Below are 16,010 nucleotides of genomic sequence, written 5' to 3'. Positions count from 1 at the left end.
CGTTGGGTTGGATCTAATAAACAAAGAATAACTGGTAACACTATGTGTGATAAGTTTGACATTATTATTCAAACACAAAATAGTTTATTAAAGTATGTAATTGTATGAAGTTATTTGCTTAATTATCAACGTACCTGATGTGTTTTTGGCTTCAGCTACAATTGCCCTTATATCCCCTAAAATGATGATGATGTACAATGGATACTAATTATTCTCGTATGTAATATGTTGAATAGTTATCATCAATTCAGATTGAACTAATCTTTCTATATATATAAACGATTAGATAAATTAAATATATTTTGGAAACCCACACGATATGTATCAATACCAAGGTGAGACTTGATAGCTTATTATTACATTATATGCGTTATGTTCTTGTACCATATACAAGATAATTATTTCAAGTAATATATTGTGGGCTGAAACATCGCGTGGCGGGGTCGTGGATAGGCACTGCTGAGGAGTCCCGTACTAGGACGAAGCAGCCTTCAAGTGCTTTCGAGTTTTCTATTATGGTCTAGCTTCAATTCACACATGAATCCAATTAATAAACTATCATATTATTTAAACGTGAATACATTTGAGGACATAATAACTAACGTATGTAGTCTTCGAGTTGTTCTGTCATTTCACTAATGTTTTTCTTCATTTCTTTGACTGAAATAAAATTAATGAAAGAATATTATTTCACATTGGGAGCTCAATGAATGAAGAGAAAAACGTGACTATGAGATGGCGAGAAATATTGGTTGCTCAAGGTCAACCCTCGCTCGTGATCAACAAGGTCAAAGGACAAGTGGAGGACCAAAGAGCACATTGCATCGAGAAACTGAGACAGACATGAGAAGAACGAAAAACATTGGATAGAAGTGGTAAGGAAGGCCTAGGACAGTGTGGGTTGAAGTATGCTAGTCGGCGGCTTATGCAGTATTTTAGAAAAACATCGATAAATTGACTGATCACATACGCACTTGTGATTGAATGATTATCTATGCTGCTACTGTGTTCATCAGCCCTCCAGAAATTTTCAGAAACACAAGGACATCTGAAACTCTATAAAAACCTTGAATCTTTCGTACATGAACGGATCGTTGAAGTATAAAGCTTCCTGTCTTTCGTGTATTTCAGTTTCCCTTTGTCGATTATGATTCTTAATGCATCAAAAATGACAGATTTTTGTTTGACTTCTGTTCTATTGTGAACTTGATGTCGTGGAAGCATCGACGACTTTCAATGATCAGTGCATGAAATTCTATTAAAGAATATGAAATCATATATCATGTTTGAAAAGTCCACTGAATGAAGATTATGAAGTAAGGCTAATACAAACTATTTTCTTGTAGATCAGCACTAATATTCAGTGGAATATATATAATTATCTTACATATGTAGTAATTATTCTCATTCATAGATTTAATGGATTGATATAGTTTTTTTATTGGTCAAGTGTATTTCATTACTGATTATGTGATGTTAAAACGTTTTTTTTTATCTAAAACCTACTGGTTGCTAGATCAAAGTTTAATCTCGCATTCCACATCTTCTTTATTGCAGATTCTATTAAACCATAGGCTACAACAGATGATTGAAAAAAGATAAAATTGGTCGAATGTATTACTCTTATTATCATTAATATCGTTAATTCAGTGGTTGATGCAATGTAGTCCTGAAACAATAACATTTTTCAATGCTAGACACTGCTCCTAAGTCAAGAAAAACTATCATTGTCGGACGCCGAAAAGCATGTATGTTCTAGAACCTGACGAATGGTGAATATGTGTTGGATACAGCTACGACCAGGTCTGAAGTCACAGCTGTATCCAAACAGGTATTCCAAAACGAGCGAGTCTTCCATCGAGCGTCTCCAATAATGAACGATGCCAAAGTTATGTATTTCAGTCCATCGTTGGTTTAGTGCAGCGGGTCACCATGTTGGAAGATGTTTCTCCGTATGCTTAAAATTAGTGCTTGCTGAAAATGACAACGTTTTCATGCCGTAAACTAGAACGAAACAAACTGACGTGCTGTATATTGATATATAATTTAGGCAGAAAATAAATAAATATGACTAGCTGTTTATGTTCAATACAACCTCATTATTAAATCTACAGTGACAGGTTTGATATAGAACATATGCACATCATGTATAGTAACCGTCAAATGATAACATAAATAGACGTATTTCAAACATGCAATATTCATCAAGTCCTGAATTCGTCTTTATATCAGATAGTCGTTCATAAATTTCTGATAAAATAATGGTAACACAGACTATTATGTTAATGAAATGTTCATCTCTTTTTACTCTTTCAATGAAGTATAACGAATATCGGAATAATCCATAAATGCGACAAAATACGATGTGTAGTATGACCCGATGAGTCCCATGAAGTTTTGTGTATGGGTTTGTATAGGAATATTGAGCCACCTATAGTAAATTTGTGGAGTAAACTTGGATTATTGAAACTCTACCTGTTTTACTTCTTTTTCTCAGATCATGTTTTCCAACGATTTTATCATAAACGTTTTCATTACGTCTTTTGATTTTGAGGTCAGCCTTCGGGTCATTTCTTGGGCACTTAATTAGAAGCGATTGCAGCCTGTCATAGAACGGATCCTTTTCATCGTCACTGCCACCATTGGTGAAAGTAAGATCCAAACTACGGTTGGACTGATGAACAGCTGTCTGGATGAGTTAGATACGCGCCCTCGCTCGTTTGAAACCAAAACAAGGTAATTGGGTAAGATAGCGGTTCTATAATTTATCATGAATTTAAGTGTACATTATTACCTAAACAAATATAACCACTCAGCTATCCAGTCAATAATTGTTCAATTGATCAAATCTAAATTACAATAAATAAGAAAGTCGATAAAGGATGCAAGAAAATTACCAATCACCATAAATAAATGTTATTCTATCCTGTCTGGATAGATCACGTACAGATTCGTTCAAAAGATAATAATTGGTCGCTCTATAACACAGTGTGTTTTCAATTGTGGAATACTGCCTCAATTCACAACCAAAATGCACGATTCCAGTCAACACAGGTCAAGCAATCAAAAGCAGGAACAAACCAATATGGCTGCCTCCCAGACTTAGTATAAAGTAAAACAACATAAGCGCAGTTCGTGAATAAACACGGGGAATTAGTGAAAGTGTAGTAAAAACAAAAACTATAATAATATAAAAATATTAACAATTCAAATGTAGTCAAAAAGTTAACAACGTACAACTAAGAGGATCAATAGGAACAAAGTGCAAGTATATACATTGGGGAATTTTCCCAAACACACAAAGGATTCAAAATGGATCTTACACCGGCCCCCAAAATCCCTCCATATCCCACAAGCTACCTTGATGTCTATGGTCATGGTTCATTATGTAGCATGTGACACTAGTGGAACGAGTAGGACTTACAGTAGAACGCCTACTCGACCTACTTATATTGATATGCGAGGAACTAATTTGACCCTTCAAGGAGTCACAATCTACGTATATCTCTTCTGACTAATCCGCCGTTCGTACGAACAACCACTGTTCTAACTTTTCCGTCGTCATCTATTTTACAATCTTCAACTACTCCTAAGGGCCACTTTCCACGGGTCGATAAGTCCGAAGCCACGATCACTACATCCCCTTTCTAAAAATTGCGGTGTTCAACTAACCACTTTTGACGTTTTTGTAGGGACGGTAATTACTCTCTTAACCACCTTTTCCATTACACATTAGCAAGATGATTAACCTGTTTCCAACGTCTGTCATATTTATCTCTGATGCTAACTTCTTCGACTATTCCGTCACATTCTCTCAATACTAACAAACTATTTGGTGACAAGGCTAGTTTATCATTAGCATCTTGAATGATCGGAGTTAAGGGTCGATCGTTCAATATCCTTTCAATCTCAATCAAATAAGTGCTTAAGGTCTCATCGGTTAAAGTCTACTCTCTAGTTATCAATAATAACAGTCGGCGTATGGACCTTATCATCCTTTCCCAGACTTCACCCCTGTGCCTGGATGAGAGCGGGTTAAACTGCCACTGAATCTGCCTAGCTGACAGTTCTTTGTCTATTTTCTGTTGATTCAACTGCTGCACGAATTTTCTTAGTTCAGAGACTGCACCCACGAAATTTGACCCATTGTCACTGTAAATTTCTGCAGGTTTCCCTCTTCTTCCAATAAAACGTAGCAAGGCCATTATAAACGAATCAGTATTCAAACTATGTGTCAATTCAATATGCACTGCTCGGGTTTGCAAGCAAGTAAATATACATCCATATCTTTTTTCTAATGATCTTCCTCTCTTGACAACAAATGGTCTAAAGTAGTCTACTCCCACGGCTGAGAAGCTATACCATTTTTGTTGAACTCTACAAGTTGGAAGCGGCGCCATCAACTGTTGCCGGCAAGTCCCACACTTTCCTATCACTCTCATAACCGTGCTGGTTCCTTTTATTATCCAATACTTTTTTCGAATCGTGGCCAGTACTTGGGACGTTCCTGTGTGCCCTTGTTCCTTATGATAATGTCTAATTATCATTTCTGTCACTAAGTGGCGGCTGGGCAACATAATTGGATGTTTAAAGGCATCTGGGACATCTGAGTAGTTTAGCCGACCTCCAACACAGAGTAACCCATCCAGCATTATCGGAGATAAGCCCTTCAGATCATTGTGACTAACTACTTTACCATTGTTTTTAATTCCACTAAGTATTTCTCCATACACTTCTTTCTGAACCATCAATAAAGTTTTACGCTTGGCGATGTCAAGCTCTTTGACCTTTAAACATCCTAGATGAACGGAACCTTCATGACTCGGTGAACGAAGTACCATCAGGAATTCTATGAACCTTCTAAGCCATGCTACGGCCCTGACTAATTTCAACCACTCAGAATAATAAGAGAGAATAGGTGACATGTTGTACTTTACACTACTCAAGTTAACCACAGCACATTTTCTAAACTCAATATCGTGAGGAGTAGGTTCCGAACAGTCAGTAATTGCTGTACAAAATTCGCCATGCAGTAAGGTAGGACATTTGAACCAAAACTCAAGATCTGACATTTTTTGTATACCTCTCGAGGTCTAATCAGCTGGATTCTGTGATGACTTTACATAACTCCATTGCTCAATTTTCGTATACTGATGCACAATAGCGAGGCGGTTGGCTATATAGGTGTTATAAAGGTTCTCGATATTCTTGATGTAGTACAACACTACCATGGAATCTGCATGGATGTTTACCTTACAGAAAAAATTAGGCAGACTTCTCTGTAAGACTTCACTAAGTCTCACACTTAACACTGCCGCTGCCATCTCTAGCCTCGGTATAGTGACCTGTTTGATAGGTGCTACCCTAGACGTGCTGCATAAAAAATTACAGTAGGATCGTTCCTTTAAATAACTGACTCGTGCTTACGCGACTGCTCCATAACCGATCTCTGAAGCGTCACTGAACAGGTGCAATTCTACTTCCGCGTCGAGTTCGTCAGTTCTCTTCTTGATACCCCTAGCTAACGTAACATTACCTATTTGACGCATAAAATTCACCCAATTTAGCCACGCAGACATATATGGCTCGTTGAGAGGCTGATCCCAGCCTAATTGATACTTACATAGCTTTTGCAAGAGAACCTTGGCAGTAAGACAGACTGGAGCAATTCAACCCAAAGGATCGAACAGAGAAGAAACTATAGATAGAATCCCTCTCCTAGTCAGAGGTCTTTCAGGTGCATCGAAGTAAAACTTGAATACATCTTGTTTAAAATTCCATTCTACTCCTAGAGTTCGATGAGTGGTGTCATAACTCGTTGACATTTATATCAAAGACTCTTCTTTGCATACCTCAGGCAAGATGGTCGTTACTTCCTCCGAGTTCGTGAACCACTTCTTTGGTTTAAAACCTCCTTTACATAATAATTTACTTATCTGCTTAACGAAACTCGTTGCTTGATCACAAGTAGGAAAGGATATTAAGCAATCATCAACATAGAAATTATTCTTGACAGCATCTGCAACATAACCATCATACCCATCAGAGAATATTTGGGCCGTCTTATTCAAGGTGAAGTTTGCACAAAACGGCGATGATGTGGCGCCAAATGGATGAGATGTCATTTGAAATTCAGATGGTTCCCTTGACATGTCTCCCTCCTGCCACCACCGAAATCTTAAGGCTCCTCGATCAGACTCAGGGATCTTTACTTGCATGAACATTTCTTCAACATCTGTAGAGATCGCAACTGCTTCCTTGCGAAAACGCAATAATATACACACTAACTCAGCAGTGGTGCCGGGTCCTTGATAAATCATATCGTTTAGGGAAACACCTGAAAACAGTCAAATACCACTCTGTTTTTCTGGCTTTTTCAGGTTTAAAACGGCATGGTGAGGTAAGTACCACCGGAGGCGATAACTAGGTTGCAATTGTATTTCAGGGATCTTCTCCGCATAGCCCTTAATAAAATTACTTTCAATACCTTTTGTATACTTGATATACAGAATGTCATCTTTCAACAATCTACGCTTTAAACTCTGTAGTCTACTGTTTTCCACTTCATAATTCCCCCTTTCATATTTGGGTTCACTTTCCACAGTATAGGGACTACGAAATGACCATTTTCGAAGCGTGTGCCACCTTCCACAATCCTTATAGCCGCCTTATCTTCTATTGATACTGATTTATCATTTGAATAAACATCAGAAAACTCTACATCATAGAGTTTACGTATTTCGTTCTCCAAAGTCTGCATCTTACTGGTATGATTGACAACTCTTTTCCTATATTCCGGATATGACGCACGTCCGAAGACCGTCCACCACAGCAACGTCTTCACAGCCTACGGGCGTTTTCTTCCACCCAACCGCTGGTCTAACACCCAGTGTGCTTCTGGTACGTCGCAACCAATCAACAGCAGAACTTCTTCAGAGTCTAGGTTACCTATTGGTACGTCCCTTAAGTGTGGCCATTTAACTAGGTTGTTCACTGCCGACCTTGTTGACTTATGGCCTGGTATGCCTGCCACAATCAGAGCTCCTTCGATCGTAACATGCTAAGACCGATCTAGAGAATATACCTCAAAAGGAGTCTTTGTGACCGTCATTGTCCTATTGCCACCCAGTCTCTACTACCACTGACGCTCGGTCTTCCTTCAGTGCGAGATACCTCGGGCAGCTCGATTTTATCAACGTTACATCAGACCCGTTATCCAACAAAGCATAACCCACCATTTAGGTATTTCCCAACACCAACCGTACGGAAATCATTCTTAAGCACACTTGACTACTTAGGCATTTAGTAAATCCACAACAATTCGGGGTTCCAGGTTTATCATTTTCGCTGTGCAGCAAAGAATGATGTTTCTTCTCACAACCATTAACGTTACAACGTTTTGCCAGCTTACTTTCATTGACTTTATGCCCTTGCCTAAGGCAGACGAAACAAATGCCATTAACTTTTGAGTGAGACCATCTCTCTTGAACGGTAAGCGCTAAAAATTTTGGACATTTATAAATATCATGGTCCTGGGAACAAACACTGCATTTAGCTCTTTCTCTCGAATTATTCTCCTGCTCCAATTGTAAGTGACAATTATTCTTCAAATTGTGTCCTTTTCTCGGACGATTCGCTAACCGTCCAAACCTACTATAAGCTACTCTCACGCGGGATGCTATAAATTTGATAACCTCGTCAAAAGTCGGTTCTCTATTATCTTCCGTCAATTCATCTACTCAGTCCGCCCACTGGGCTTGCATAACTTGAGGTTAGAGTCTTACTGTTCTCTCCAAAGTAATTAGAGAATTTAAGTCGGCCGTATACTTCATCTGATTCAAAACCATAGAACAATTTTCCGTCCTAATAGCTAGATTTGTCATTTGCACAGGATCACTGTAATCAACATTTGTAGTTTTGAATAAGTCTTCTAAAGTTTCCCGAGAAATTACATGCGCCTGCCTGAACAACCGTTTTAGAATTTCTTTGGCCTTCTTGTAACCAGAAGAGGCTTCCAACATAGCACAACCCTCAATGGCTGTTTTCGCTTTACCCTTACAATAATGTGTTAAATAAAGCAAGCGTTGACCATCATCCTTGACCCCTGATTCGACGTAAGTCTCAAACTCCCTTAAAAACGTCCAATAACCTCTTGGTTGACCGTCGAAATAACAAAACTCAACCTTTGGTAACTCTGGACCTAGGAAAGGCGCCGTAGGCCTCACACTTTTCGCTTGCTTCACGTCTAAACTAAGGTTTTCTATGCCATTTGCTATTATATCACAACTAGGGTCACTACAATCGTCCCTATTAGAATATGAACCATGACACATAGAAGCATCAGAAGGCACTTGCCTTGATTGAGGGGATCCATTCTTCTGTTCATCACTTTTAACATGCTCGAGCCTTGGACTTAATTTCCTTCGACGATTGTTTGGCATCGCAATCGAACGATAAAATATTCACAGAGACAATGATTGGAATCAACAAAACGAAAGCCAAACGAATTCGAACAATATGTTTGTTTAGAACTGTAAGATACAAACTACGGTTGGACTGATGAACAGCTGTCTGGATGAGTTAGATACGCGCCCTCGCTCGTTTGAAACCAAAACAAGGTAATTGGGTAAGATAGCGGTTCTATAATTTATCATGAATTTAAGTGTACATTATTACCTAAACAAATATAACCACTCAGCTATCCAGTCAATAATTGTTCAATTGATCAAATCTAAATTACAATAAATAAGAAAGTCGATAAAGGATGCAAGAAAATTACCAATCACCATAAATAAATGTTATTCTATCCTGTCTGGATAGATCACGTACAGATTCGTTCAAAAGATAATAATTGGTCGCTCTATAACACAGTGTGTTTTCAATTGTGGAATACTGCCTCAATTCACAACCAAAATGCACGATTCCAGTCAACACAGGTCAAGCAATCAAAAGCAGGAACAAACCAATATGGCTGCCTCCCAGACTTAGTATAAAGTAAAACAACATAAGCGCAGTTCGTGAATAAACACGGGGAATTAGTGAAAGTGTAGTAAAAACAAAAACTATAATAATATAAAAATATTAACAATTCAAATGTAGTCAAAAAGTTAACAACGTACAACTAAGAGGATCAATAGGAACAAAGTGCAAGTATATACATGGGGGAATTTTCCCAAACACACAAAGGATTCAAAATGGATCTTACAGTGGTTGCATAACATTGGATAACATTAATTAAATTACCCTCATTCGTTGTTTCTGAAGATGTTTTTCATTATCATTGATCAATGAGATTCCCTTCCTTTACTTTGTGGTGGACCAAAAAGTATAATAACCAAAAATTAGCAATAAAGTTATTACGTCCAAAAGTTAATGTAACAATAACAATTTATAAATTAGTAACAAAAAATAAATGTTCAGGGACGTTACTTAAATCAGCTATTTGTCGCGTATTCCGTTGAGTTTTGGTACCAAAATCCACAATTATAAATAAGTAAAAACTCAGATGAGGTAAATGTGACTCCAGTAAGCTTCCTTGACGTAGGATGTAATAAAAATTGCACAACAGTCTAAAATGTGGATAATATTCGACTCAGAATGCAATTGGCTTGATAACACGTGAGAATGGAACAAGGAGCGTGTGTGTTTAGTAGTGTATTTTCGAACAACCACAAGTGTGTCACTATGTCAGTATCACCACGGAAAGTGTGTTCAAGGTCATTTACTAAAACAACAGGTACAATCATTTAATGCTAAAATGTACAGACAGTGAAAGATTGACAAAATAAATACAAATAATATTAAAAGCTATTTACAAAATAAGCTCGTCATGCCTATCTCCACATACCTCCCTCCAGAGTGTCCGGAGGTAATACTGGTTCTAATAACAACAAACGTGCATGTTTCTAGCTTTCTGTCGAGTTGTATTCGATTGTTATGTTCACGAGGAGATATGGCTTTGATTCGTTGCATGGTCTGTTGCAGTTGGGTCCGTGAGTGTCAAAGTGTTTGGGTTCACTAGTTGACCTGATAATATAAAGGTTGTACCATAAACGAAGTCAGCGGCTGTATAACCTATATCTTCTTTTGTAGTTGAACGGATGCCCAGGAGTACAAGTGGTAATGCGTCACTCCATTCTGTCGAATCATCTTGTGCCGTCAGCGAGCTTTTCAGTTGGCGGTGAAATCTTCCGAACAAACCATTAGCTGCAGGGTGATAGGCTGTCGTTTTAATGTGGTTTACACCTAGAAGTTTTGTGAATTCCTGAAATAAGATAGACTGAAACTGGCGACCACGGTCGGTAGTGACGATGGAAGGTACTCCGTAATTTGCTATCCAACGGTCAAGGAATACGCCGGCTACTGTTTCTGTGGAAGTATCAGTAATAGGACATGCTATCGCCCATCTGGTGAATCTGTCCACTGCAGTGAGGATGTGTGTATATATATTAGATGGTGGCAGTGGACTAACTATGTCTAAATGGATATGTTTTTCTGGCAGGGGATACTTGCCAAAGAGACTGATCGTGTGCTTCTGAATTTTGCTGCGTTGACATTGTAGGCGGCTTTGCGTCCATCGTTTTATATCTGAATTGATCTTTGGCCACACAAAACGCTCAGTATTCAATTTGGTTGTGGCTCTGATTCCTGGGTGAGAAAGGTCATGCAGTTGACGAAATACTTGTCGACGACAGGCTCGAGGGACAAAAGGGCGTCGCAAATGATAGATGTATTAGAGAAAGGAATGGATACTGGTTTAAGGTTCAAGTTAGAATTCTCTGTGCAGGCCATCAAATCTGCATCGTACACTTGTAGTTTAGCTAAAGCTTCGAGGCTGATGTTGTGAGTGTGTACCATCATGTTGATATCCTTTCTAGATAGAGTGTCTGCAACGGTGTTGGAGGAGCCTTTGATAAACTGTATATCTGTGGTGAATTGAGAAATATAATCCAGTTGTCTGGCTTCACGTGGGGAATGCTTGTCATAAGACGTATTAAAGAAATAGCAAAGGGGTTTATGATCAGTCATAATGGAGAAATCATGGCCTTGTAGCAGGAAGTTGAAGTGTTTTACAGCTAAATACATAGCCAGAAGTTCACGTCCGAAGGTGCTATAACGCTCTTGAGTTGGCGATAATCGTTTGGAAAAGAATGCTATGGGAGTAATCTTGTCGTTCACGCACTGCTGAAATACTGCTCCTACTGCTTTATGGGAGGCGTCAGTGCAGAGGATAAGATGCGTTGTGGGGTCAGTGTTTGGGTGCTGTAGCATGGTAGCATTGGATATCATCAGTTTCGCTTTAGCGAAAGCCTCTCTGGCCTCGGGAGTTAATGTGAAGGTATTCTCTTTTTTAGCCTGAGCTGCGGTTTTATCCGTCTTCAGTAAATCTGTCAAAGGTTTTAGGTTAGTCGCGCAGTTATGGAGAAAACGTCTGTAGAAGTTGCACATCCCCAGGAACTGGCGTAATGCCTTTATCGACTTAGGCTCTGGAAAATTTACTATGGCTTCGACTTTTTCTGAAAGTGGTTTAATACCTTGCGAGTCTATGTAATGTCCTAGAAACTCTAAGGCTGTAATTGCGAATACGCGTTTCGACGGATTAATGACAACTCCATGTTTTTTAAAGCGATCGAATAGGATCTGTACATGTTGGACGAGTTCTTCTACTGATGCACTTGCAATTAAAACATCGTCCAAGTAAACAAACACGAAATGCAGACCTCTTGTAACGTTGTCCATGAAGCGTTGAAATGTTTAAGCAGCATTTCTCAGTCCAAATGGCATCCGTAGAAACTCAAATCAATCAAAAGGTGTGATTATGGCTGTTTTCTCAACGCCTTATGGTGCCATCGGAATTTGGTGGTATGCTCGTACTAGGTCAAGTTTCGAAAAGATGCGTTTGCCGTGTAAGTTTAACGAGAAGTCATGTATACATGGGATAAGGTACCTATCAGGCATTGTTTGATTATTCTGAAGGCGGTAGTCGCCACACGGACGCCAACCTTGGTCTTTCTTCGGTACCATGTGTAACGGCGAGGCCCAAGGACTATAAGATGGTCTGATGATACCAAGTCGCATCATGTGTAGATCACCAACGTAGATGGTCTATGTCGAAAATTATTGGAGGCCTACTCGAGTTAGATGTGAATGTTGTGATAAACCAACTAATGTCGAAGTTACACCTGGTGGTCAGCACCTTACGTGAACTACCCCATTGACGAATCAAGGTACCATAGATGCTTTTAAGACTGTACAACACAGAGGACGTTATTACAAAAATATATTAGTTAAGGTAGATACAAGCGAAAGTACGACCACTGCTGCACGGGCCAGTTCATGGCATATGATTAAATAATGCGCGTTGGTTGTACATGACGTTGCCACGTAGCGATGATCTGTTCGACATTCAGTGATTCAACTGCAGCACGCTTTAGCTAGGACTCAGTGACCTTTCACTGGCCCTACAACTTGATTTTTGTGCTTCTCTAAACAACATGAGAAGAAATGCCTGTCTACAAGGGGCATTTCCTTCTTTGTGAATGCACTTCAGAAATATCTTCTCGAATCTAGTATTTCTTTTCCAGTATAAGTCAAACGAACTTCAAGCACTTTGGACCAGTACTGACCTTAGAATAGGTACAAACGGAGTTAATCCATGTGTAATCATAAAATAGTATTGAATGTGGAGTAGTGTGAAAGCAACAATAATCGCCGATATTCCACAGTATATTTTGATATGATAAGGTCTTATAAACTGGGCACACATCCACCACAGTGAATACAACAACGTAAAATTTGCTTCATTCTACTTATCTCAAAATTATCTATTAGGTAACATCGTTGCTAAACTCCAACTGAGTACATATGAGTGACAGAATTTTTCAAAATGAAATCCAATTTACCACAGTTATTTATCAGTTATAAATGTGAAATGCATACAAAATGAATTGACTAACCTGAGTAGGTCTGCAGTAAATTGGTATCATTGGGATTGATGCCTGTATTTAGTAAAAATTACTCGAGTGTTAATCTTAGAATCTAATGTGGTGTTGTTCTTTAGAAACATATTACTTCATCATTCTGTTGCACTAATAATGCATTTACAAACTATTTATCCAAACGCTAACACTACATTATGCATGGTAACTGTTAATGGGATGTGGTTGTGTTTTGTTACTCACTTCCCACTATTAAACCAACATAGAGCCAATAAACTGTGGCAAAATAAAAGCATTCCTGCTTTCACATCTACATCAGATCCTCCTTTCTGCGTATGTACGTACAAGCTAGTGTCACTTCCTGGTCACTGTTTTCATTCCAAATTTATATGGCATTTTCTGCCTTCGACTCCGAAATCTGAAGGCAGTTTCCATTTGAAATTCCATCTATCCAGTCCTCATGTGACATTGTAGCTCCAGTTTCCTATAGAGAACCACCAGTTGTTGATCCACAAAGAAACTAGCACCACCATTCCATCAACCTGCTGAACTATCTATTCATGCGAATGTCATAGTTCTTGTTCATTGCAATGATTTGAAGCATATCTCAGGTAGCTGTGTGTATGTCTTTGTGTGGTAATATGGATACATCTGTAGCCAATACTTGGAAAACACATACATCTGCAAATTGCACACCAGTTTTGTACAATTGTCGCAAAACTTATTGCCTCATGACACATCATCATGCCTGATGTTATGCATTTTGAACAATTCAAACTGTAGTTTGTCTTCTCTTATCCACACTTTGTTCAATCAGCTTCCTCCATTGCAGACACTGCCTGATTGTATGTTCTCATCTACAGTGTTAACCAAATATCATTTACAGTTTCATAACTTCACCGGAAGTTCCATTCACTTTTTTAACTGCTTCTGTGGTTGTTCGACTGAATATCGCCATCGTGACATCATAAGAGTTCCGTGTTTCATCACGAACTATCGTAGCCATTTAATATGGAGTCACTTCCACACTCAGGACACAATTTCAATGGTTTCATTGATTGTCTCTGATAAGATTTATTTAACCGACGTTGCTAGACAATTATTATTAGGTATCTTTTACAACATATTTGCAATAAATAAATAAATATACACATGAACCTACTTTTGAACAGATCGTAAATCCATTTAGCTGCATACAATTTTTCTAGCCTCATTACTTCTATTAAATGCAAAAACAGTACAAGAATATCAGTGAAATGTGAAGACAAAAGCTTTTCTGTAAACATCTAATTCGTCTGATCACTGAATAGCTTTACTGACGATAAAATTTGCAGTCTCAATGAATATGTATTCTTTACATCAATGCCAACTATCACCAAACGACATAAATTGAAGTTAGTTTTCTGGCATATCGGTTTGAAGTTTTATTTGTTCTTGCTTATACTGATTGATTGACCGTTGGTTGAGTGAGTTATTAAGATCTCCACATCTGACAAGACTCAAATAATTCAATTGACAGCAGTTTACACGATCTAGTAAAGAGAGAAGCGTAAGTGCATAAATTCTGTTTAACTAAAGTTATCGTTTCAATCACACCATGATGCGAACAACAACAACGAATACAGTGATACGGTGATCAAAACGACTGTGAGAACAGCTTATTAAATGAGAAACGAGTGTGGTACTTGTTATTCATATTGACAGATATTTGTATCACGTTACAACGATCAGAAGTGGAAGGTTTGTCAGAAGAAATTTGAGACGTTTGAACCAAGGGAAAATGAAAGAGAAACCGAAAGAAGTAGATAAGTGAAAGGGTCACGACTCTTACCTTAGCTAATCCTATGAGTATTAATGGAACTACCAATTGCGATTTATACTCTAACCTGCTTCACTATGATGACTCTGAGTTTCTTATTCTTTCGTTCAATGCCCGCTCTCTGTCTAATAAAATTATTCATCTTAAAACTCTTTTATTCCTTGTAAATCCAACCATTGTACTTATTACGGAAACGTGGTGTAATTCATCTATATCCGATCATTCCTTGAATGTAGATAACTACGTTTTCTTTAGAACCGATAGATGTTATGGAATAGGAGGCGGTACAATTATCTATGTCCGTTCAGACATTCAAGCGTGCAAATTTGAGGATAAATCCCTTGATGCTATAGAAGACTCCACTTGGGTTACTGTAAACTGTGGATCCCAAAATTATTTACTGGTGGGATGCATATATAGACCACCTCATGCGGATACTAAGTTTGACAGATTACTAACAAACATATTTTCCATTGCTTCGCATCAACCGCATACCTTTAAAATCGTCGGAGGTGATTTTAATCTGCCAAAAATTACATGGGGCTTGACTCCGGTACCAGGTCGATATAACAAGCTAGTTGAAACATTAGAAATTTGTGGATGGGTTCAACAGGTCCGAAAACCAACCAGGGGGAATAATACACTTGATTTAATGTTCACAATCAACATAGACTCTATCTCAGTGCATACCAGTCATGGGTTTTTTATGAGTGACCATAGAGTTGTATTGAGTATTATTCACTCTTTAAACGCCATACAATTGAATTCTAAAGCTTCAATGACGTACCAGAGCAGATATTTTGATCAACAAACATGGAAACGGACTGAAACTCTCATTCAATGTTTACCATGGGAAACTTATTTTACCACAAATAATGTTGACATCGCGCTTTCCAATCTATATCACAACCTGATATATTGTCTTGACTGCACTGCTCCAGTTATTGATCGTGTGGCTTATAATGCTAATAGGGGCCAAAATACTTTTAAAAGAAAGCTGAGGAAATTAAAATACCGCTACTATGAGCAGAATGATGTGTATGCACTTCAGAGTATACTTAAATTAATCAACAGAAATGCCTCATCTAAACGTAAGTATTTCATGAATATAGAAAATAAAGCTCTACGTAGTAAAAGCCCAGAATTATCAATACTTCGACTTTTTAAATCCCGTGTAAAGTCAAATTCCCTTGGCACGACCAAATTCTTCATAGTTAACGGAAGCATTGTTAACGACCCGAATACTATATGCG

Source organism: Schistosoma haematobium, chromosome 1 (genome assembly GCF_000699445.3).
Source record: "Schistosoma haematobium chromosome 1, whole genome shotgun sequence".
NCBI classification, from domain to species: Eukaryota; Metazoa; Platyhelminthes; class Trematoda; order Strigeidida; family Schistosomatidae; genus Schistosoma; species Schistosoma haematobium.
The sequence above is the reverse complement of the archived record's forward strand: the minus strand, read 5'-3'. Positions refer to the sequence as shown.